The sequence below is a fragment of the Paramormyrops kingsleyae genome, chromosome 21 (genome assembly GCF_048594095.1).
Source record: "Paramormyrops kingsleyae isolate MSU_618 chromosome 21, PKINGS_0.4, whole genome shotgun sequence".
Taxonomy (NCBI): Eukaryota; Metazoa; Chordata; class Actinopteri; order Osteoglossiformes; family Mormyridae; genus Paramormyrops; species Paramormyrops kingsleyae.
In genome coordinates this window covers 11,840,489-11,864,989 of record NC_132817.1, presented here as the reverse complement: position 1 = coordinate 11,864,989, position 24,501 = coordinate 11,840,489, and the positions used below count along the sequence as shown (strand labels likewise).

The 24,501-nt window shown below is 43.1% G+C and overlaps 1 protein-coding gene and 1 long non-coding RNA gene across 15 annotated transcripts in view; one reads left to right on the top strand and one right to left on the bottom strand.

Moving 5' to 3' along the window:
• Nucleotides 1-24,501, bottom strand: part of LOC111847663 (adhesion G protein-coupled receptor L2-like) — a 169,151-nt gene that overhangs the window by 72,283 nt on the left and 72,367 nt on the right. For 2 of the 14 annotated variants that reach the window (XM_072704398.1, XM_072704397.1), the window contains exon 1: nucleotides 14,470-15,488. The exons of 2 other annotated variants lie outside the window; for them this stretch is intronic. The gene's annotated coding sequence lies outside the window, so the exon portion shown is untranslated. Of the gene's footprint in view, nucleotides 1-14,469; nucleotides 15,491-24,501 lie in introns of those variants that run through there. 10 more of the 14 variants (XM_023819063.2, XM_072704391.1, XM_072704392.1 and 7 more) reach the window with 7 other exon arrangements.
• The window catches only part of LOC111847667 (uncharacterized), a 68,080-nt gene that overhangs the window by 15,852 nt on the left and 27,727 nt on the right, over nucleotides 1-24,501 (top strand). The window contains exon 3 of the long non-coding RNA XR_002839146.2: nucleotides 9,940-10,043. This is a non-coding gene — a long non-coding RNA (uncharacterized lncRNA). The remainder of the gene's footprint in view (nucleotides 1-9,939; nucleotides 10,044-24,501) is intronic.

The following is a 24,501-nucleotide window of genomic DNA, read 5'->3' as shown; positions in this document are numbered from 1 at the left end:
TATTAATTTCATTAAGTTTTGCCACCATGAAAAAAAAAATCACGATTAAAAAAAAAATCAAGCATAAACTATTAAACAGCTATCGAAAAATAAATGCACTTTTGAATTTAAACTCAAACTCCCATTACTGAGAAGTAGAATAGAATAGAATATATCTTTATTGTCATTGTACAATGAAATCTGAATGCCCAACTTCCAGTGCAAAAAAAAAATTACTTCATATTGCACAAAGTTAACGTTTTTGCCATTTTAAGTGCTATTATGGCTTTGGGATAGAAACTGTTCTTCAGTCTGTTGGTCCTTGTTTTCATCATTCTGAACTGTCTGATGACAGTAGCAGATGAAATTATAAATTAAAAATAAAAATGCCAACCTAATTGAAAGCCTGTATTTGATTATAATATCATGTACAAAATATAGCACATTATTAGCAACAGTATTATTTATAATTGTTAAAATTTTCAGTAGAAAATTGGTAAATAAAATGTACTATTACATTTTTGAAAAACCCATTAAATCAAAAACATTATCATACAGATCCATATTTTTTTTTCCTTTGTAAAAACGTCATAAATCCCATTAGACTAGAATAAATTAAATTTAAATAAATTAAAACAATACAGATTTATCTAACAAGCTATTATTATTATTATTATTATTATTATTAATTTAGCAGATACATAACCTCCCATCAAATTCTGCCAGCACAGATCAAAAGGCCAAAACTCCTCCTTTCAATTGGAAAAGCTTCACTCCCTCAGCCAGACCTTGTGTGTCTGTCTATTCCCCACCTGCCCATCTCTCCTTCCCCTAAAAAAATCTGCAGCGATATACACTACAGTCAGCCAGGTCTGCAGCATTTTCTCCAAAACCATCTGGCTGAGCCAAAAAAAAAAAAAAAAAAAAAAGCAATCCCATTATTAATTATAATTCCCATAGTTCCCGGAATACTTAACAGGAAAGGTTAGGAAACATTGACCTATCAGTCTTCATGTTTAAAATGTCCCCACAAATGAGCATTAACTGGTAGCGTGAGGCCTGGTTTGTGCTCCTCTGGAAGGCTGCACTCTAGCATTTCCTCTTACCGAAGAAATACCTCAGGAACTCTGCATTCATTTAGCATAATTCCACCCAGAGTAACCCCCCCCCCCCCCATCTAAAAAGCCAGTAACACTGAAGCTCCAATATGAGATGGAGGAAACCTATACTGAGGAATGCTGGATCTAAAACATAAGGCGCGAGGACGTGTTTATGGGGACACAAAATCGTGCAACAAACATTAGAAGGAGCCCATCTTCAGTAAGGGTAACCGTGGGCAACTGGTACGGCAAAAACCATCCTACACTTGGAACAATTTAAAAAACAAAATCTTTTCTTTTTTATTTCATCAAACTCTGCTGTGGACATGCAGGACTGTCACGTACAGGAGTTTATTTCCAAATTTTATTTATTTATTCCTTTTTTTTTACGTATTCCAGGCTGTTTGGAGACTCGTGTTTTTGTCTGCACCAAACTCCACAAACCGTGTTAATTATTTATTGAAGATAAACAGCATTGAGTTTCCAACGCTTGCGACCGACTGTAGCCAGCTGGCTGCTTCGTGGCCGCATCAGTTAGCTACATACCTTTGTAATCGCGCGACTATAACAAGGAACAAAATGTAAACACGTCTTGCCGCCTCGTTTTTTTTCCCCCAGCACTACAAATGTTGATTTTGACACCAACACAAGACAATTCCTGGAAATAATCATTAGGAGGACATATCCAGCTATGTAATTTAAGTGAATGAAATCGCAAAGTACTTTGGATAAAACCATCGCATAAACATCAGGGAAATAACCAACAACTACTAGTTACGCGTTTCCTCCAAAGCTGGAGCAAAACAGAGCGCAGAGCCGTCAGATTAACGTCTGAACTAGAGACAGCTGGACGGGAAATTATCTCGCCATGCAGGTTCAGAAGTCTCTTGTGAGTCAATACTCAACCAAAATGTCTTGTGTTCTTAGGTGTTGCATGAAAATTCATAGTCTACTATCATTTCATTCTTTCTGTCAGGTAATTACCCGCCGCTGACCCTGGCCGACGCCAAGCATCTTTAGAGAAATACATATTAAAACAACACACGCCTAGTAATTCATTTTGAGCCTAGAAAAGAAATTAAATCAGTCTGATCCGAGCCACAACAATCCGGGCCCCGGCGACGCTGAACCTAGGGCCAGACGAGGAGCGGGAAGTTAGCAGTGAAGCCTGGAGGAGATAACGTCACAGAGGAGGGCAAATGAGATCTCTTCCTGTTCAAATCCCAGCTCAGGACTCCTGCGGCTAAGGTCAGCGTCATAACCTAGATCAGGTGTGACACCCCATCTGTCTTCGTTTCTTGGTAATCCACTGGAATGCGATTACTTCCCATAATACCCAAGTTATATAAAACCCACAGATTAAAAAAAGGCTCTGCGAATGCATAAATACCAGCATCTCCTGATAGCAGAGGTTTTTTTTTTTTTTTCTTTTTACGTACTACCCTGTTAAACGTGACACGTGACGTTACTGCAAAAGCGGTGTCTTGTGATGTGTTTTGTTTCCCCCCCCCCCCCACAAAGACCAGAGGCAAGAAAGCAAGTTGGTGCATTTTATTCCGAATTATAGGAATGACAATCAAGGTCACAGGGACAAAGGATTTGTCGGAAGGCCTCCTTTCGCACGATGGCGAGCAGTGAGGGTGACGAGCACCCTGGCCATTGGAGGACATATTCAGGGTATCCTGAACGACAAAGTGCACGCTTAGCCAATCAGGAGACTGCAGAGTTCCTCCACGCACCGCCCCCCCCCCCCCCCACCACACACACTTTTCCGCTTCTTAACCACAGTACGCTATTTCACGATAACCTACATACATGCAAATGCATGTCAAAAATGCCCAAAGCAACCATAAAGAGTGATTTCATGAATGATGAGTGTGATCTGCCTCATCACGCTTTTGGGATTTATTTTGTTCCCCCAGACACTTGGCTTACATTTACCCTTTGACTGGAAATTATAACTGCAATGTGGGTGTTTAATTTTTACTTAATCATGAACATTTTCCTGGTCAGCATCCACAATGGAAGTTTCCTCGAAATGTAAGGATTCCGCACAAGACATTTCCATTTTCCACCTATACGGGTGTGAAAGGAATTTAAACAGAAAAATCTCATGGCCTGACACCATGTAATAGCGAACGATCAGATTTCATTTCAGACTGTACCTTTCAGGTGGTGCAGGAGGCCAGGATGAAGGAAAGTGCCAATTCCTCCCACCCCATCTAAAAAAATCTGAGCTGGGTCTGCTTGACTTAATATACTCACTACATCCAGCGGAGACACAACAGAGAAATGCAGAGGAGATCAGATAAATACATGCTAACTTCGAAGGGTACGAGACCAGAGGTGGTCAGTTATTAATGCAATTATGTATATAAGAGGCACATGCTGATCTGTAATTATTAAAGCTGCCTCCCTTCCAACAAGACAAGCCAAAGACAGCATTATTTATCATCTACTGAAGCATGTTGGTACTTGACGGTATGGCAGATTTACCACAGCACTTAGCAGCAAACAAACAAGAAAATGTGTGTGGAAAATATTATAATGCTATAAAACAGATTCGTTGGTCATGTAATTTAGGGGGAAACATTAACACATGGCAGGGTAATCAGCCCGATTCTCCTGACACGCGGATGAAAATGTGGCTGACAGGTAGCCAAAAATTTCTGCCTTTCGTACACGCCGCCCCAGAAGCAATACGTGATGATTCACGAATGGTGTGCACTTAAAGGCATGCAGGCGAGAAACACGTAAAAACCGCAGCCAATGGCCAACAGGCTTACTGTGGTTACTCGGCAGGGCAGAGTGTTAAGAGAGAACTGATTGGGTGACATTTATCACGCTTTCTACAAATGTGCACCCCCATACTTCAGTGATATGCAGATTCACAGTAAAAAAGCAAGAAATAAATGAACTGAATGTAGTCTTATTTCAGAATTTTAAAATGTGTGCAAAGGTGCTAGAGACAAAATTCCACATATATTTACTCTGCTGGGAGCTAAAAAAAAACATCAACTGCTAAAAGAAATTACAAAAATATCATTGTCTGCCAATACTAATATCATCTACCTATATGTACTTTGTGCCACTTTGCATTTGTAAAAATTTCAAGGGCTTGTTGTAAAACTGTAGAAGATTGCTTGTTTACTTGTTTAGTACTGCAATCTGCACAATATGATTAATTAAGTAAGGTAGTCCGACTGCACGTTTTAGCACCTTGCAGTGGTTCTTAATTGCAGTTATCCATTCAGCGGTTTTTCATTTTTCTTTCAATTTCAGTTTGACAGTTTTTTTGTGTATGTACTTTGGAACAGTATGTGGAAAATTTTACAACAAGTGTCTGTACAAGGCTTTACAATAAGACTTGGCTGGCGCGCCAGAAATGCAGCGGGATTGGGTTTCACTGCCGTGGCACTTTGGTTTTTAGGAAGATCACTGATGTTTCTGAGAGGGGAAAAATAATAATGAAAAAGGTTAATAAAAAGAATCAGGCACCTGCAGAATAAAACGTGGAGCACCTCCAGCTGTTCAGATGGTAATATTACATGACGCCTGTGAAAGAGACGCACCTTGCTGGCATATCCAGCGCGCCAGGTGCAGTCCTGCGATAGCCCTGATCCATTATGAGCGAGGGACACAGTTCACACTTCGCTCGGGGCAACGTACGACGCAGTGCCGCACTCGCTCGGAACATCCAGGGCTGCATTGCCCGTATTTTAATTAACGACCGGCTGTCCATCTGGACAAAGTGGAAGCAGAGACCCATCGGGCTCAAACGGGCCGACCGTCTTAGGCCCCTCTGCAAAACCAATGGGGGCAAGAAGGGAAAAAACAGCAGCTTTGTAGCACGCGATCTTACACATTTAACTCTAATTACATTTAAGATTTTTTTAATTAACCAAAAAAAATAAATCACTAGTGATGCTTACTAGCACTATCTGTAGGACGATTATTATTCACTTGCCGAGAAACTCCATCACCCAGAATCCTTTTTTAGCCAGAAAAAAACACCAATGTGGCCCTTGGCTAAATGTCAAAATTGAAAAAGTATATTATTCATACAATTGTTTCTCCGGTGCACAGAGACGGATATGCACTTCTAAGGGAAAAAAAAGATTTTCTCCTTAAATTAAATCAAGCTTTGTGTCTGGTGTCACTGTATGCTTTCAGATAGTCCCAAAGGCTTCGATGGCGTAAAGTACGACCGTAAGAGACGATTCTAGCTGTCAGGACCTCCTCAGCATACAATATTTCCTAACACAGCCAACATATAAATTTCTCATAATAATTAATTACGTTCCCATCGGCAGGCAAGATTAATATCCAGAAAATGCATAAAATGCCTTCTCTAATCATAAATGACAGCAACGTAATAATTTTCAAGTCTAAACCCGAATACAGAAGGTTTATTATGATTTAAACACCTTTCATGTTAATTGCATTTCAGTTTTACTGTGATACAGGTCGAATTTCCTTGTTACACAGCATAAGATCTCCACCATCAAGTGATCTCTAAGTGGGGTGAGGGGGGGGGCTGGACACCGGGACATGGTACAAGATGAAGGCATGAACTTTTGTGTTTTGATATTTTCACTCACAGTGTTATTTTTTATGTCAGTCTCTAAAACCCTGATATGGCCGGATGTAGTTCTGTAAGTACACTGCTGTTGACTGTCTCTATGTGCTTAATCTCGCAGATCTGCACATCACTCGCAGTCAGAAGGTCACCTGGGACGTCATGACATTCATTTGATTATGTGTAGCCTTCTGATCCATGTTTGTTTCAACGGATAACCCAACATTACATTTGGGTCCGAGTTCGGGGGGAGGGGGTGTTTGGACAAGGGCAGGGATTGCACTTTAATATCTCTGTTTGGAGTGACATTTGTCCAAGCAATTTCCAGAGGCATTTCCGGCAAGCTCTCAGCGTGACCTGGGCTCGGCGGTTCGGCACTGCACTCCCGCCGAGAAGCGCCTCATCCTATTGGCTGCCACTGAGGCAGGAATCACAGATGTACTAGTCCGTGGAGCCAGTTTGCGGGAATGTTGTCGGGAATACGCCCCGGGGCGGGCACTGCAGTTCCCGCAACGGCAGCCAAATGTGTAGAAGTCGGCAGGGGGAAGCGGCCCAGCACACAGCAGCACGCTCATCCAATAACGAACTCACCGAGCACTGCACACTGCACACTGCAAAGAGGCAAGGGGACCGGAATAAAATCACTACAAAGAATGACTCAACCCACCTTTCCAGAAGTTTCAATAACAGTTTAAACACTGTAGCTAAACTTCAGGTATTTTGTCACAAAACATGCTACATCGTAACAAAAGAGAAACCTTTTCATGCACCTATCTCTGACCCCAAAATCCATCTCTTCGCTATTTCAGGATTTTGGTGTGTGGGGTGGGGGGGCACGCCCATTCGCTCATGAATATTCATACGTACACTGGAGCGAAAATCACCCGGCAACCAACGCGACGCAGCCTAGTTTCTACACACCAGCTAAACGCCGCTCTCGAGACTAAAAATGAAAAGTGGATCAAACAGAAGACGAGCGGGAAGGGGGGATGCCGCTTGGTGTCCCGCGCTGGGATGATGGCCGTCAGCTAGCTGCATAATCAGCCGCTGGACGAATGAATAGCGAGGCTCAGATTAATGCTTCGCTGCGATATCGTGGACGTCACATAGTTCTGAAACGGTCAGAGAAACAAAGCTTGTTTTGTGGAGGCCTTGAGCCAGATGCCACTGTCCCTCTTCGGTTCCCCGGCAGCTCGGGCCCCCGGCAGAAGTGAGTGTTCTCTATCCATCAGCCATACCAGTGCACCACTTCATATGTAGGATAGGGGTTCCGAAAACACGCACAAGGAGCGGGCATGGTACCTGAAGTGCTGTCAGGCGCGGCCCCCCAACGGCAGAGCCTGACTGCCTCGGACCATCTCCTCATGTTCTCCTGGAGGGTCGACCTCCCAGGACTTCAGACGTGCAGAAGTTCCAGGTTCACCCAACGCGCAGTTGGAGCCCCCACTGTCCGGCACACTCGTGCCCCCCCCCCCCCCCAAGGCTCATTCACGGGGATGAAACCGCAACCTACTAAAACACGAGCTCCACAGCTGGTCACACCCCGCAGCAGCGTAATAAAACACCTCTCCGTGCCCTTAATTCCCAAATTCCTTCCCAGCTCCTACCCTCGACGCGTGTCGCCACCTACGTGGTCAGCTGTACCGCGTCCAAGATTGATGCCGCGCCCCCCCCCCACTGTACAGCCCCTCAAGAGGCTTCTACCTGCCAAGGACTCCCCCTCTGGCTACTACAGCCTTCAACTTGGCAGCACAGAGGGTCCTTCCCAGAAAAGGATACATCCAGGAGCTGTCTGGAGCCATTACACGTGTGCGTACACTGGAAAACATCTAAACACATCTGATAGTGTTCTTAAGTAATTACATTAGTGCTCCTGACATACAGGGACTCCCGCTCATGTACATGCCGTGCCTCATTGCACAAACAGCGTAGAGACGCCCATTTCATCTTGTTATTGTAGCATCTTTGTAGACTTATTTCCCGGCCGCACTCTGATCGGACACGCGGTCCCACTGTGGGGAAGATCGCGCACTACGCTTCGGGTGCTGGGTGCCGTATCCGATGGCCTTTTATGGATCCCGGCACTTGCGCGCCCCGCATCCTGGGCTATACGTTTCAAAACAAAACAGAACCGATTGCGAGCCGTAATACTGCATGGAGGAGCGCGGCCGGGAATAAAAAATGCATGGCTTTTACAACAGAGCGCTCCATTAACGTTCGGCTTCTCGTATGAAGTTTGACATCCACACCGGGACCGCAGGGGGGAGCGGGGCAGTACAAGCAACCTCTGAAACGTCCACATCTCCCTGGCCTTGGCGGCTCAAAAGGCTCTTTATGGATTTTCTTTTTCTTTTTTTTGGAGCCTTACAAGAGAGCTACAATGTAGGGGCCCTAATTTACTGCATTAGGTGTTGGTTTATGCAAAGAATATGAAGAAGCAAATAAGAAATGTCTACCCACCAAACAAGTAGCGAACAAAGCAGTCAAGCCAGCCACAAATATAGGAAATGAGCCTGTCTTTCTCCTAACCATATATATCCCTCTGACCTTTGAAAATACAGCCTATCCTAAATCCTAAAGCAGGGTTCCATGATATTTTAAGTAATTTCCCAAAATCTATCTGATTTAAACTGGTGGGGGGGGGGGGTAAAAAATTTTGGCGTCGAGGGGGTTAACACATCTGCTTTTTAACATTTTAAAAGGATCGGAATGAAAATATCAGAGGAAACGGTATCTCGCAGGAAGATGGCCGCGGTCGGGATGCACGCCTCCCGGCACACGCTCCCTCAGCATCGCCTCCAACGCGGTTCTCGGCATGCGACCGGGCGCGACCCCGGGCCAGCCGACAAGGACGACATTCAAACCCTGCGCGTCGATGAGCAGGAGGGGCGCGCGTCAGCAGCCATTATCCGCGGGGGCTGTTCCTGGCAGCGATGAAATCCGAATCACCTGTTTGCGGGATCGCGAGTGAGCGATATGGGGAAACGCGGAGCGCTGCTCACGTCGTCCGACAGACGAGGTCAAGCCTTACGGGCCAATCAATCAACTAATGAGCACAAAAAGTAAAGTTTAATATGTCCTCCTTCAGTATTATTTGTTAAATATATGTAATAATTTGAACATTTCAGGAGACGATAAAGCCTTTTTTGTACTTTGTGCACCCATTTCAGTTTGTTTTATTATATATTTTATATCTGTATAGTTTTACACACACATAAACACACTATGAAGAAACCTGATGGTCACTTTTAATTGAACCATTCTCACTCCAGGCGGGTCTGAAATGACCCCTCAGCAGGTGCTGACAGGTTTCACCTCGTCTCCCACCGCGCAGCCTCCCAGCCCAGGGCAATGATGCGCCATCCGGGGTTTTAATCCTCTCACCCCCCCTCCGCATTTCTGCTAAATTTAAGGCCCGTCTTGTTAAAACGGCAGAGTGCGTCTAACAGCTCTCCCTCCGCCTGCGTTTAGATCTAAGTCGAGCCAGGCCTCTCCCTCTCCCGTCCCCTCCCACTCCGCGGCAATGGCTGGCATGCAATAACTTGTGTTTATTTTGAGCCTTGCCTCAAAGGCTTACTTCTGCCACGCTCAAATCAAGCATTTTTTTCCCAAACGCAAGCTCCGCATAGGTGGACAAGTCGTGTCCCGCTATCATGGCGGGCGATCGGAACCGCAGGAATACGTCTGAAAGCGAGGCTTCTTTTCATCCCTTGTATTTGATTAAATATTCTGAGTTGCATATTAAAATAAAATCACACTCAAATACACTCAGCCCAGCAACCATGCATGTTAATGACATGCTGGACGTCCGAAACTTTGAATAAAACCCAGCGCGTCGAAGAGGGTCACAAAAGACGCGTCCCGGCTTTAAACAAAGAGGATCGGGGGCAGCGACTCAAAGCGGGTAAACGATCGCGCTAATGGGGCCGTCATGGGATGGGATGTCGGCGTGAGGCAAAGGGCTACCCAATAATCATTACCAGAGAGTCCCTAAACGTGTTGCAAATTTCGGCCTCCCAGACAATGGGGGGAAAATGAAAATTCTTTTTAAAATACAGCTATACCACAAAAAAAAATTTGGGAGAAACATTTGTTGAAAGCACCTTGAACTAATTACTATTATAAATTAATATGGAATTAATATCTGAATTATGAAATCCAGCAACATTTTAAAAACATTGAGTTTAAATGTATTATTTAAATTACCGGCTAAATGTGATTTCATCTGTTCATATTTTTTACCTTTCTGACATTCTAAACAATAATATTCATTATTTGCAGCTCATCACATAGAAGAATCACTAATGGACGAACTGCAACTCGGCTTTGCTGGAGTGAAAAGCTCGTCGCTGACGAGAAGCAGCCGTGGTGCCGTGAGATGACAGGTATCTGCCGCGAACGTGCTTCGGGAGCGCGCATTTCACAAGGTGAAGTGCCAGCCGTCCCGGACGTGTCACCCGGAGCCCTCAGCTGCGCATCAGAGAGTTGCGTCGCTTTTATTTAACTGGTCGTGCATCTGCATATTACCCCGTGGTGCCGTTTGTCTGGATTTTCACCCGACCTCATTGTAGTTCTATTAATAATGTCGTACCCTACAGCGAAAGGAACTGAGGTTTACACCAAGGTAATACAATAATAATACTAATAATAATAATAATAATAATAATGGTTCTCGCAAATGTGTACTTGCTTCAAAAGATAAAGTGTCCAGCAACGCCAGTCATTCATATTTCATCCGGTCAATTAAGGTCACTAGGACAAAAATGTATTAAAACACACACACACACACACACACACACACACACACACACACACACACAAAGAAAAGAAACATATAACATAAAACCTTAAAATATACGAATGTTTATGAAGAGGCATACATAATCACACAGATATATATATATATCCCGGACATCCAGATTTTCACTATTAGTGCAACTGCTCATTGGTCTGTTTTAGGCCTATTCGGCAAATAGTGCGCGCTTGGCGCAGTAAAGTTAGCAGGTTCGCGCGTCTCATCGTTCCCTGACACTTATTGGCGTAGTCTCGTAACGGCGAGGCGGGGACCAGCCCGGACACATCAGCGCGGGCAGACCCCGTTGGAGCCAGAATTTCATTTAAACTCCGCCGTCCGTATCCAGCCTATGTTTGCAGCGGCCATGCCGTCTTCCCATCGTCTCCCACTCTCTCTTTCAAGGGAGCCGAAAAAAATAACACGGCCATGACTAAACGTGCTGAAACGATTCCCCGCTCTTGCACCGTTCACCGAGGCTCAGTTTCTCAACGCGCATGTTTACAATAAGGCGCACATCAACCGAGAAGCGGGCGGCTAATTCCCCCGCCCCCCTCCCGTTTTGCCGGCGCCAGCCTTGTCAACAACAAACTAAAAAAGTGTGACAATTGCAATTAGTCTCTCTTTGAACCCGCTACACAATGCAGCGGCTGGAATGCACCGTCTAGCCAATTTCCCCTGCAGCTAAAAGCCACCGCACTTAAGAGAAATAAAGTATGAACCTACTATCCAGAACTATTAAGATGACTAATAAAAAGAGACTCGCTTTGTTCATGTCGTTTTTTTATAGTTCACGGGAAAATACTTTAAACCCCCCCACCCCGGCCGCGCAGTATTTCATACTTCATTACTGTCTCCTAAAAATATTTACAATGCATACCGCAAATGAGCGAAATCGACCCTGATAAGCATCTTTCCCGGAGTATAAAACCACTTTTATCGGCAGCCTGAAAAGAAATCCACGCTTTCCGGGATGCAGCTAACGAACCGTGGGTGGAAATTAAAAGGCAGACAGATATAGCCCTTCATAGCACACCGTTGCCCAACATTCACAGAGGGTACGTCTGGTAGCGAAGTTTCTCACGCTGAAGAATTTCACACAAAACATATATCACCCCAATTTAAAACAGTGTTCATCTTTCATGTGGCAAACCGTTTTTGTGAGATAGAACTACGATATACCACAATAGAGACTCGGCATTCTACAGAAGGACGGGCAAAAAGTGCAGGCACATACTCAAGGCCTTCAAGTAACACATTACGCAGATAGTAAGATCGTTCTTCAGACAGAAAGCAAAAAAGTCCATTTTATCGTAATGCAGAAACATTTAAAACGACAATGTTTTTAAGGGGGCTCATGTTTATAGATGCTCATGAAATGTGGGTTCTCCCCAAAAAAACAGTTTTTTTTCTCTCCATATGCCCGGTCTTTTCCGCTGCAAAACAAATGGAGGTTACGATTTAAGTTCTCAATAGAACTGCCCTTACTTTGATATGCTAATCGCTCCCTTCAAACAGGGTGAATTCAAACTCGCATTAATTCAAATAATTTGTGCGGAATTTTGTGAAATGGCACCTCTTTCTGAGGGTGGCGGAACAAAAGGAGGGAGCGATTGAGTGACCAGAGAAATCCCACAACAGAGCACTTGTCACTTTCCCCGCTCGATTCGGCCCCTTCACAGTACAGGATGTTTCTGTTTACCGCGCAGCAAAAATAAAACGGTTTAATGGCATGGGGATAAATCAAGGAGTACTGTGTAATTAGGGGCAAACATGTTCATTATCGTGCCGCGTGTTGTTTCATTATGTCGCTTTTTACATTCTCAAATAATAGATATAGGCCTTTGTGGGAAAATTTAGATTTGGTTAATCCCCACTGCCAAAAATGCCAAAAGTGTCAACACTTTTCTGTTAATGCGAAAACAAAGAGAGCAAGCAAATTATTAATAATAATCAAACTGACAATACTGCTCCATTATTTACACATTCTATTGAAATTTGGCTTGGTTGTTCGTTTTACCTTGTTCACTTCGACACAGCGGCAAATTCTGAGGCCCATTGGCCTCTCACTCTTAGTGCCATAATTTTCTGTATGCAGACCCCCCCCTCCGGAGCAACACTCCTGTGGAAATGCACTCAGAGTACAATCGAGGTAAACATTATCTGATATCTACCTCAGACTCTCACACTTGAATGACAGAGAAGCTATCGGCTGATTTAAATCACCCACTGCTTCTATTTTCAGCAGATTTGCTGGATTTTATTGGGGGGGGGGGGGAGTTATGAAGTTAAAAGGAGACACTCTTTGATAAAAGCACAGTCCTCTGCCTTAGTGTGTAAAAGAAAAAAAAAGAATCTCAAGTTTTAATTAATTCAGCTTAATTTAATGACAAATTCAATAATTCAAAACCTCGGGAAGCTGGATTTTTAGTCTAGACTGGCGGAATTTTGGCCCATATATTACAAAATGCATTTATAAATATGCGCCGACGAAATATGAAACAGAATTTCTCTTATAATCGATTACGTACGGTCAATACTGCATCGAACGAGGCAACAGATTTAGTAAAACTTTGCGATTACTGTGTTCTTAACTTTGAAAAGGAAAATTTTTCAAAGGCCTCAATATCTATACGCGATCACACACGCAAGAATTGCAAAATAAGCGACATGCAGCTGTGTGCATACTCGCACAATGCAATTACGGAGCAGCCAAGGTCAACAGCTAAACGGGAAACGTCTTAGTTCGCCGTCCATCACACATGGACTCTCATAAACAAGAGACAGAAACGGCCAGGCGCAAATGTCACGCGCTTTCCCGTCCATAAGTTCATTTTTGAAAAAGGCCATGGCGTCAGGGGGCGAGCCCTGGCGTTAACTGCGGACGACGGGACTCGGACCACGGCTTTCACCTCTTTCACATAATCGACTTGGCGGATCAATCCGGAGTCTGCACCCTGTTTCTCCGCATCAGCCGCCGTGCCACTCAGCCGGCGAAGGCAGCGGCTGGCGTGGCCCCTGCTCCCGTGCCGATCTGACAGGGCTGAGCGCGGGGGAGCCGAGGCGACATGCAGATTTGTAAATAATACATGCAAGCTTTATGATCTAAGTCTCCTGCCAAGGAACAGTCCATTAAAAAAGCTCACAGTTATTTTTGGACAGCCATTTCATTATTATTATTATTATTATTAGATCCAGAAATCAAGTATTTACTCATATTAAAAGTTATGATTTTTTTATGATTGTCATTATAACCGACAGTATTTCTGGAAGCCTGCCGCACACTTACCGAAACAGGAAAGAAAAAAAAACAACTTTCAACCTCAAATATATATACATTCCACACATGAGATATCTACACATAGATCCTTGAATCACAACGTTTTACAAACATTTATCTTCTCGCTGCACGCCAGTATTAGCAAAGCTAACAATTGTTCCTGCGGAACACACCGTGTCACGGTTTAAAACCCCAGCTAAAGGGAGCCCGGCCGTTTGAGGCTCATTCCAAAGCCATACCAATCATTCTAATTGTTTCCATTCATTCAAACTCCTAGAAACAGGGGCCTCACATATCAGTCCACATCTGTGCTCTGTCTTTTTTAACTTTCTTTCCCCCCCCCCAATTATTTATAGCACCAAATTAATCATTTTTATTGCACAGGCTACGTCCTTTAAAGGTGCGATCTACGTTTAAGCCTGCACGAATTTCCCTTTATCAGATGGATTTTTCCTGAAGTTCAGCAGCTCTGAAACACCGTTTCCAAGATGTGCGACACACACTGATAGATCCCTCTTTTCCAGCGCGATTGTAATAGTTTCACTGCGCTTGTTTACGTGCAAAAGGGAAAGTCCGACTTAATCGAGGGATTTCAGCAAAACAGCACTAACAAGTTGCAGGGACTCCCTGCCAAACTTGCGACGAGATTTTAAAGCAGTGTAATATAATTCAGCTAACACAAATGCAAATAGGTGTAAGAGGGGGAGGGGGCGAGGATGTTCTTTGCTAGGACACTCACCCCTTTGAGAAAGCCGACCCGTGAAGTGTTTCGACGACCACGGGAAAAAAATCAGACAATGAGTGTAAAGCGGGGAGCAAGCAAGTCTGTAATGGGAAGTCCTCTACAGTTCGGGTCGCAGCGGGCGGCACAAAGGGGGGAGCTTGCAGCTTGCAACGTGCGCTCCGCTACCGGGAAAAGCGACACGCTTTTTTATTAATCAAACAATGCTGTCTGCCTGCACCGCGGACCGGACGCGGTTCTCCATGGCCAAGCGCGACTCAGCCTACAGCGATCGACACAGTCCTCCTGCACTCTCAAATGCGTTCCTCTCTTCTTTCCCGCATGTTTTTTTTTTCCAAAGGAGTCTAAATGTGAAAAAAGGAAAAAAATGAATCAAGCCAAAAAGAGACGAGAGGAGGGGAAGAGAAACGGGATAGATTTGGCCAGCTAAAAAATCTGAAAGAAAAAAAATGTCTTGAATAAGAAAGCACGTCTCCAGTGTTGTTGTCAATCCAGTGCGTCTTCAGTGAATGCTCTTGAAGCCTCCGCTATGACCGCGCAGGTGCGAGCGCTCTCAGTCTGGAGAAGGTCTTGCCCACAGAATTAGGAAATCGGCTTGAAACGGAGGAACAGCCTCCCATCAAACGGAGCCAGTGCTGCTACTTGTGCGCTGCCTGCTTCTGCATGAGGTGGCTTTGAATGGGCTGTCACCAAAACCTGGCATAGAGTCCCCCCCTAACGCGCGGACCTGGAAGCTCCATTTCCTCCCGTTCCCAAAGCAAGAAATCACACAAAACGTCGTCGGCAGCGGCGCGGTGAAAATCTTCACCGCTTTTTTAGCATGCGGCAGTCGTAAGAAAGGGACCAAGCATGAATGCAAAGTAGATTATCTAGGAGATCATTTTTGAACGGCTGCACACCCTGCTTTTGGGATTTGAAAGTTGAGCCCCGTAACAGTAGGCAGTCCTGTCCGCTCGACCAATGACTGAGGCCCTATTCTTCCAGTAACACAAGAGAGTCTGAGAAAACAAGGGGGGAAAAGTATAGACCCCATTTCTCTCCAGCTGGACTCAATAAATAATGATAGGAGGAAGAGCGGGACGTGAAGGAGGCGCCGGGCAAGGATAATCATGGGTGGATGAGCCGTCATCACGAGATAAAGATGCTGAATATGATTCAGCCCCAGACATATATGTGTCGGTGGCTAACGGGGGTTTCCCAACAGAAGTAAATGCTGAAATTAAAAATAAGCACAAGGACACAGCCGCATTCCTGAAATAGATAGTGTGAAATGAATCCATTTTTTAATCCATAAATTTCAATTTAAATGAATGAATAAAACACAAATATATAGACAGACAGACTACTTAGGCCTATATTTAGGAAGTATATCACATTTAGAACGAAGCAGTATTTTAAAAGCTGTGCACATGGATACAGTGACATTTCACTCGAAAGACTGAGTTTGATGTAACTTCTCCAGGTGAGAGTGAGAAGACCTGGGAACTCGTCGGAAGCACTTTAACACGTACGACGTACTCAAATAGACACGGCACCAGAACGGCCGCCCGATCACATGACGAAGCCTCACAGATTTACAGTCTGAGTCCCAGGCACGTCGCTCGGCTTTCGCTGACGCTACACGTGGAACCCAGAATTACCGAAATCCATGCAACCAGCGAGGATTTCTCAATAATAAAGCTCTTCATTTTCTTTCATGACTTACTGACTATTACAAATCCACGTTATTTTGAAAAATAACTTGTCTCTTTTTTTTCTCTGATATAAGTAGTAAGCTTTGGAACTCATGTGGTATGGAGAAGAATTTCTGCGCATCTTGACAAGTAGCACGTGCAAAACACAATGGACAAACATTTCCCTCAAATACTGAATTCTGCAGGAAACGCACGATTCTCTTGAGTTGACCCTAACAATTCACATGCGTGTGTTTACCTTAAATACACGAGGAACTGCTTTCCCCTCTGATATTTGCTTAACACACTCCAGAATATCGAAATGACAATACACCATAATATATACAACTATGCCATATGTTTATATGGATTCCAGCATTCGATAAATTACAATGAATGAATATTATGTTTGAAACATAACTGCAGCCTTGATACCAGCCATTTCACAATATTAATACTGTCATAATGTCATAAAAATGCCAGCGAGTTCAAAGAAAGTTAACATTTAAAATCTATGTTTGGTCATCAATGCGTTACGTGCTGAATTAAATCTCTCTGAAATGCCAAATTTCTGTCGCTGTGACTAATTCGTTCAACAGCAACAAAAATGACCCCACAGTTTAGTTTTTTTTCCCCCCCTGTAAATATTAAATTCCATAAGGTTATGAGAAAGTAACCAGTCTTGTGGTATTTCTTTATTGTTGGTGGTTTTGGATCTAGTTAATACGGTCTACAGAAAAACCACAAAGGATGGCTTTTTTGACTTGATTATTTCAATTTAGGATTTTATACATTTCAATATTTTACTGCTTCTGAGTGTAATGTTTCTTGCAGTGAAGGCCTGCGTGCCATCCATTCCATTGATGTGCATAATTCTTATAGGGACTCCGTCACGTGAGATATTTATTCCCGTTTATTCTCAGATATTTATCCTGCGACGGGTTTGCACGACGTTCCTTAGACCACTAAACATCATTTAAAACGGATTCAGTTTGTTATACATTTTATTAGCTTTGTCCAGTCCAGTTATAACTTCAGCCCCATGCAGTAAGACTGTGACGGACTCGCATATTTAATCCTTTTCACACATGCTCCATAAATTCGCATTAAAATATAACGAGCTGCGCGACGTTCAGTATCTCCCACCTCCTGAACCTTGTTGTAGACTAGAGGCACACGCGGCTTTCGTTGCAGGGTTGTGATGTATCTGATTTATAGAGTCTCCGGCTGTTAATTACCTAATACAATCAATTGGTTGCTTAATTAGGTGACGATTACCTTAAGAGACCTATAAATCTTGCTGGACAACGTTGCAGTGTTGATATTGATATTGACATGCCATTGAATTGGGGAGAGGAGAAAACAATAATTCGTTTCCTCCCCACGAAGGTTTATTAGGCAAAGCCCAGGAATTATTCAGTTGTTAAATCTAAACGCGATTGTTACAAAAGAGTTAATGACTTATGGCTAGTTGGTCATTGATTCAGGCGTAAACACGTGCATGAGTTTGCCAGGATTTACCACAGCAAAGGAGAACATCTATAATTTTTTGCAGACATAATGGCTGCATCCAGAAAAGTGAGATATTTTGACAAACTTCAGTCGTTGACCCTGAGTTGAAGTCCTCCTGTTCCAAACATCTTCGGTCTCCCACCGCTAACAGGATTACAATACCTCCAACTGACTGTCAGCCTCCCCGCTAACTTTGAGCTCCCCAGTGACGGACAATTCAGCGAAAACTACTTCATCTCATTCTTCTCCTTCCGTTTTCACCCGACTTGAAGGTCAAATGACCATTTGCTTGCAATCCTGACAACTTTCAAACTTTAACTAAGGCAACAGTCAGCTAATGACTGTCCTTCATCGAGCTCAGTTATAGAGTGAATAACAGGCGTAAATAAACCATTCTCCCATAACACAGTTGCTTATTAATTCCCCTGAAAAATGTTATCGGATGTATTAATCGTATTTAACGTAAGGTGAGTGTATGCTCGAATACAGGAACACATATATTTTTCTTAACAGGGGTACGATAATAAAGACACGTGGCGGTGACCACTTAAATGGTTTTATTTAGGGCCATAAAGCTCTTAAAGTCATAACCTCCGGGAAACCAGAGAGCTGCCGCGTTGCGTGCGACCTAAAGCTATCCTTTAAGAGTAATAACCTGTAGCTAAATCTGGAAGCGTGCCGCGGAGTTTAAGCATACCACCCACAGCAAGCAGAGCCCGGATCCTCTCCCCTCTCCCCCTTTTCACTTGAATACATTTCAATCGTCCATCGTAAACGGAGTCGTTATTTGAAAACCACCTGTCCCGCATTCATCTCGGTGAATCATTAAATTACTGCCTATACTAGGCTACCTAAATATATTAGGCGCCTGTGAAGACACGAGTACGTTTATGCGCAGAAAACCTGAAATTCACAATGTGGATATAGGCCTACTACAATTTAAAAAGAAGTTGGAAAAAATTATAATTGAACGGGCGCAACACATAATTGTACCACATATCTTTTTAAATCGGGGCGAAATTTTTTCATTCTGTGATTCACGCGAGCTGGGAAAGGTAAAAGATCATGGAAGATAAATATTTTAACATCGTTTTGTATTAACGCCATACTGTAATAAGGTTAATAAGCATATATCTGTAACCTCACATCTGTCAGGCTTCTGGCGACCAGGAACAAAACGGATATGTATTTAAAACGCAAATGGTAATTTCATTTTTTCCCCTTCTTTTTCTTAACCGGGTGTCCTACGACCGACTTCTACAAATGGATGACCGTAGCTGGCCGATCGCCTCGGTGTTGCGCCCGGCCTGTATTCCCACCAGTCACCCTAACCGCGCCTTACGAGGCAGCAGCGGTCATTCATTAAACCGAGGGCTCGCAAAAGCCGTGAAATGATGAGCCTGACCTTGCGGCGAGAAAGACTGCGCTTGAAATGCAGGGAGAAGCCGCACTGGGGCGGTGGCGCAGTCACATATATATTTGCATATATAAAAAATCCAGGGCGACGCTGGTGATGCATTTTCCATTGTATGGGCACAATTTGGGCGTCTTGTGCGTCTTTTCACTGACTGGCCGTGCTTTTGTACTTGAGAAGCATCTCAAAATCGAGGAAATTATTAAATAATGCCACACTATAGTGTGGCGATATTGTAAAATATTTAGTATAATTATTAGGTGTAGAATACGTGGCGAAATACCCGCGTTTCTAGAAGCACTGTTGGTGTCCCTGTTTAAAATAATAATTTAAGCAATCATGTTCACGTTTTCTGCATATAGGCCCATATAGGCTATATTTTCTTGTAATACAACATTTTGTTTGTGTACGGGGGCATAGGATGACCCAACTATCCGCGATTCCTCTATCTTGAGAGTGAGTTCTTTATCTCTCATTAAACTGTTATGAGTTTTGAAAAATCAGCGTTCTGTAGAACAGGGTCAACGACAGCATCACATTGAACACAACTGCCGAAATGCAACTGCACAGCTTTTCTGGTCACATGGTCAGCGGGAAATAAATAAATAAAAATATATCAGTCAACATAAAAAGTAGCCACACCCGAGCGGCTATAGTTCATACTATTGACAGTTTCATAAACCAAAAGACCTTTCTCGGAGATAAATTGGATGGGGTCCGATCCAGAGTACAGTATAGTTTATTTTATTGAAGCGATTCTGGGGGTGTCGCCTACAGGGACTAATGAGGTGATGTGTTAGCAGGATGTGACAGCTCTGGCTGTTTGAAAACATCAGAACCGCCGTCTTCGCTGGTGACAACAGCATGAACACCGCGCTGATTTTTTAACCCCTGTGAGTCATTTAAAAATAGGCCTTTGCTTTCCTGATGGTCAGCCACGCCGGTGGTACCGTAATTACCCCCATTGAAAACGTCTTCATATTATATATTTGATGTTGTAATGGAATTAATTTAGATGTATTAAATTTATGTTAAATCATTGATTCATATATTTAATATAAACTATATTCCTGTTGCATTAATTGGATTATACTTGTGATTATTGATTTTGTGTTCAATTTATTTGCATATATTAAGTTGATTGTAGTACACCGCAAGTAACATCTCATTGACTGGTATTTAAATATTCAAAGATAGCTAAAAAATATTAATTAAATATGCTTAAATAATGCTAAAGTAAAATAGATAGGTCACCTGCATTTCAGAGATGTACTGAGTAGCTTTGTTTAAGTGGGCAACACCTTCGGCTTGCCTGTATGGTTCTTCAGGCTTGAGCAGGGCCCTAATTTCATTAATTCATATTACTGCTGTCTGGCATTATTTCTTACTTTAGATTTTTAATAGCATGGGGAGTCACAGGTGAGGGTTTAGTTCAAAGTAAGCTGAGCCACGCAGACCTGGACCGTGCCTCCCTTGTGTGAGGTACACCCCGGTAACAGGGCCATGCTGGGGCTCACGCTGCACCTGGGGGGGGGTGACAGAGGCTTTGCGGCCAGCACTGAGGAGAGCCGATGGCCGGCTCCGAGGGGGGGTAGAGCTTTCAGGAAAGGCAGTGGGGAGTGATGCAGGATTGCTCAGGGTGTATTTGTAACCCCATCAAAATTTGTGTGCATACTGCCCCCCCCCCCTTTGATGTCTATGAGCTGCAGTCCCAGTAATGGCCATAATTTCAGATATTCTCCAATTATAGATCTTTTTTTTCTTCTTCTTTATCACGTTTCCTTTCCCAAATACGGAGCGGAGCTGCAGCCGTGATGTAAGACTGATGCAAGCTGCCATGGCGCAGCGAGCGGCAGGACGTCGGGGGGTGTGAGGCCTGCGCTGTCTGACTTACAGTCAGCCCCTCCACAACCCCTCCTCCTCCCTTCCCCTCCCCCCAAAACAAAAATCCAGAGTCTGGGGCTAGACGGCTCCCTGCATTTTCATATTTAAAACAGCACATTTCTCGAGTGTGTGTGTGTGTGTGTAGATTATGTTTATATTAAAAACCTATTATTCTGACATTGTGGGGACCATTTTTCAGGTCTCCACAAAGATCTGTGAATGTGGTCAAAAAACTGAAAATGCCAAAAGTCTCATATTGTGTTTGGTTACTTATGGTTAAGGTTAAGGCTGAGTAAGGGTTTAGGTCATCATGTTGGGATTAGAGTTTTCCCCATAGAAATTAATGTAGAGTCCCCACAAAGATAGAATTATAAACCTGTGTGTGTGTGTGTGTGTGTGTTACTTGTCACACTTCAGCTGGTGTTATTTACCATAAAGCTATTATTGTCATATTTAGAATCATTAACATTTAAAAAACAAATATAAACATAAAACATCCCAAACCAGTACACTTTCAGCTGAAATGTAAAATGTGTAGAAATAGACCTTCTGATTATGCATAATATAACCAGCCTAGTGAAAAATGACCCGTCACAAGATCTGCCTTCACTGGGCGGCTGTATCCTTCCAACATCCCATCTGATACCAGTTAAAAACTCTACTGAAAAACACTGGGTCCCAGTTATGCAGGGAAAAAATGTTACTAGGAACAACACAATTGCAGTGACTGGGCACCACACTGCCTGAACATGATAATGGAGATGCAAGCCCCCCAAACACCACTCTAGGATTAAGAAAGCAAAAAGATAACTTCACTTTGCTTAAGGAGACTGAATACCAGATGCAGGCGCGGCTACGGTGCTCAGGTGTTGTAACACGGACCGATCTTGGCTGCCCTTGTCAGTGCTGTCAATGATAGGCTGGCGCTTGTCCTCAGTTCACAAACCGGAGTACAGGGGCCGTCGGGAAACAAGCTGTCTCCGGCGTGTTTTCGTGTAAGGTCGGGCGGACACCCGGCTCGGCTTCGGGGCTTGCGCGGTGTGCAAACAGCAGCGGAGAGCACACAGGCTAACACAGCATCACAAAAGTACTCCGTGGCGGCGGGTTAAGCCTCACCGGCATGCCTACAATTTAAAGACACCTCTGTTAACACCCCTCCGCTCCACGTGGAAGGAAAACATTATTCAAAGCCAGGCAAGGTTTGAAAATCATGATAAGGAGGGCCAAGGGTTAAACTGACTGCTTGAATTATTAATCATTTAATCAATCAGCTATTTTATCGTCATTTTTGCAGCAGAGTGATTTGTTGGCCAACAAAAAACTGTTTGCCAGTTGCCCACTTCCTGTCATTACTCAATGTGCTATCAATTATGTATAATATAATGCGGTACAAAAGAATGCCGTATAGTATGTACATGTCTTGTAATGTAACATGTGGATTTATGTACGAAACTCAACAGTGTAAGTACTGGCCGCTAAGCTTAGACATGTTATAATATGGACATGTAGTATTTATATGGTATATAAAAATTATGCTATAATTCATATAATGTTTATATTTCCCCTTTAAGTCCTCTTATAAAATCACTTACATGTTCGTGGCAAGCACTGACCTGCCCCCCATAACTGCACCCATTTTGTCCGTCCCGAACACCGTTATTTTACCGCACACATGTTGTCAATATGGGTAAACAGGAAAAAAGAAGCATTACTTTGCATATGACGATAAAAACAGGCCTGGGCAAGCATTCAATAGATTATCAGATACAAATTTTACCACAGGATATATCAAGAAATTGGGACGCACGAACCAAGCTATGCAGCTGGCAAGGTAAACGTTTCATTGTAATAGTTTATTGCCAGTCCAAATATTTTGCTCAGTAATACTGTTTAATACAACGTGAAAGCACTTATAAATTCTCATATAAATTTGCTATAGTGCATTGAGTGTTTAAATGTTTTACGTTACATCCGACGGCTTTTAATTATCATTAAAAGGCTTACACGATGAATCCAACATCAGGACGAGCATAATAAGGGGGGTAAATGGACATATATATATATCTGTGTGTGTGTGTGTCTACGCACACACACTATAACTGTGTTAGTTGTAGATATACAAACTGAACGCTAATTCACAACCTCACAAGCAAACTTATATTACATCTTTTGAGTGGCCGGTTTTTATAGTGAATAATATTGACAGCGACCTCTACAGTTCAGTGCGATATCCTGGCTGATTATTCACGTGTGTCTTTGCATTGAGAAACATAGATGACTGCAGCCTAAAAATCAAACTGTCTCCTTTTTCGCTCTCCGGAGGCAGAGAAGTAAATGGCTCTTTTGTCGCAGTTTCTCAAGAGATATCCCGCAATTGTCCATAATCATTTTAGCATGTGAAAAGCGGCAAGGATGGACACCAGGAATTATGCGTTCATGCCCTCGAAGACTGAGTTTCACAAAAGAAAGTCGTTGCTAGACCACTGAGCTTATCTCGCTTCCTAAACTCATATTAAACTATCGACATTTCTCTGTCTGATTCCCCAGTCTTGGGGAGAACCGCTTTGTTTAGTGATCATGTGGAACATTGGCACGGCTGCATTAATCTGCCAATTTGATATCATAATCGGTCATGATGCTGCACAAGAAATCTTCCGTTGAAAGATTTTATTGAGTTACAATTTAAATTATAGGTGCTTTAATGGAAAAAAAACTTTATAGAAACTGGTTGTGCTCTTAGAATAATACAATCAGTCTTATATAGTGTTTCCAAAGAAATTCAGCTGTTTAATAACTAAATAGTACTTTTTATAGTTCGCTTTTGATTTCGAGGTTTTTTGGTATAATTAGCATGAGCGAAATCAATACATACAGTATTACTAAAATATAGCTACTGTGCTGCAGTACACATTCACGTTCATTGCATATCGCGTTGGACTTTTAATAAAATTCTTCGTATCTTACACTCAGCTCTGCTCTGATGTAAGATTAAGTAGCCATCTTCTGTGACGTGAGACTTGAAAGAATCAGCTCGAGTTAGCGTGCATCTTGTGACACTCATCGGAACGCATTTGATGTGATGCATTGTGGGTATTTGACAAACTAATCTCTGTGGAGAAAAATTAATAAATACATGTAGGAGAGTAGATGCAGAGGCTTTCTCGGTGTATGCACTAGGTACCACATTGCATTAGCATCATCTTCTCTGAACATACATGTGATAGCAACAATGATTGGGGGCAGCTCAAGGCAAAACTCATACCCTGGTCTCCTTAACTGCTTATTGCCAATAAAGCAAGTCCCCTGAGTGAGGCCTATAGGGTGACCAAACTGCACCACCATACTACATTACCATACTGCACTACCATACTACATTACCATACTGCACTACCATACTACATCACCATACTACATCACTATACTAGTAATACTGCTTGAGTAATCACATACCTTAAAATTGTTCACAGCTTCAATTACTGTAAAAAAAAGAACATATAGGAGGTGTCTTTACACCCCAATGACAAATGTAGCATCTCTGCTGTTGTC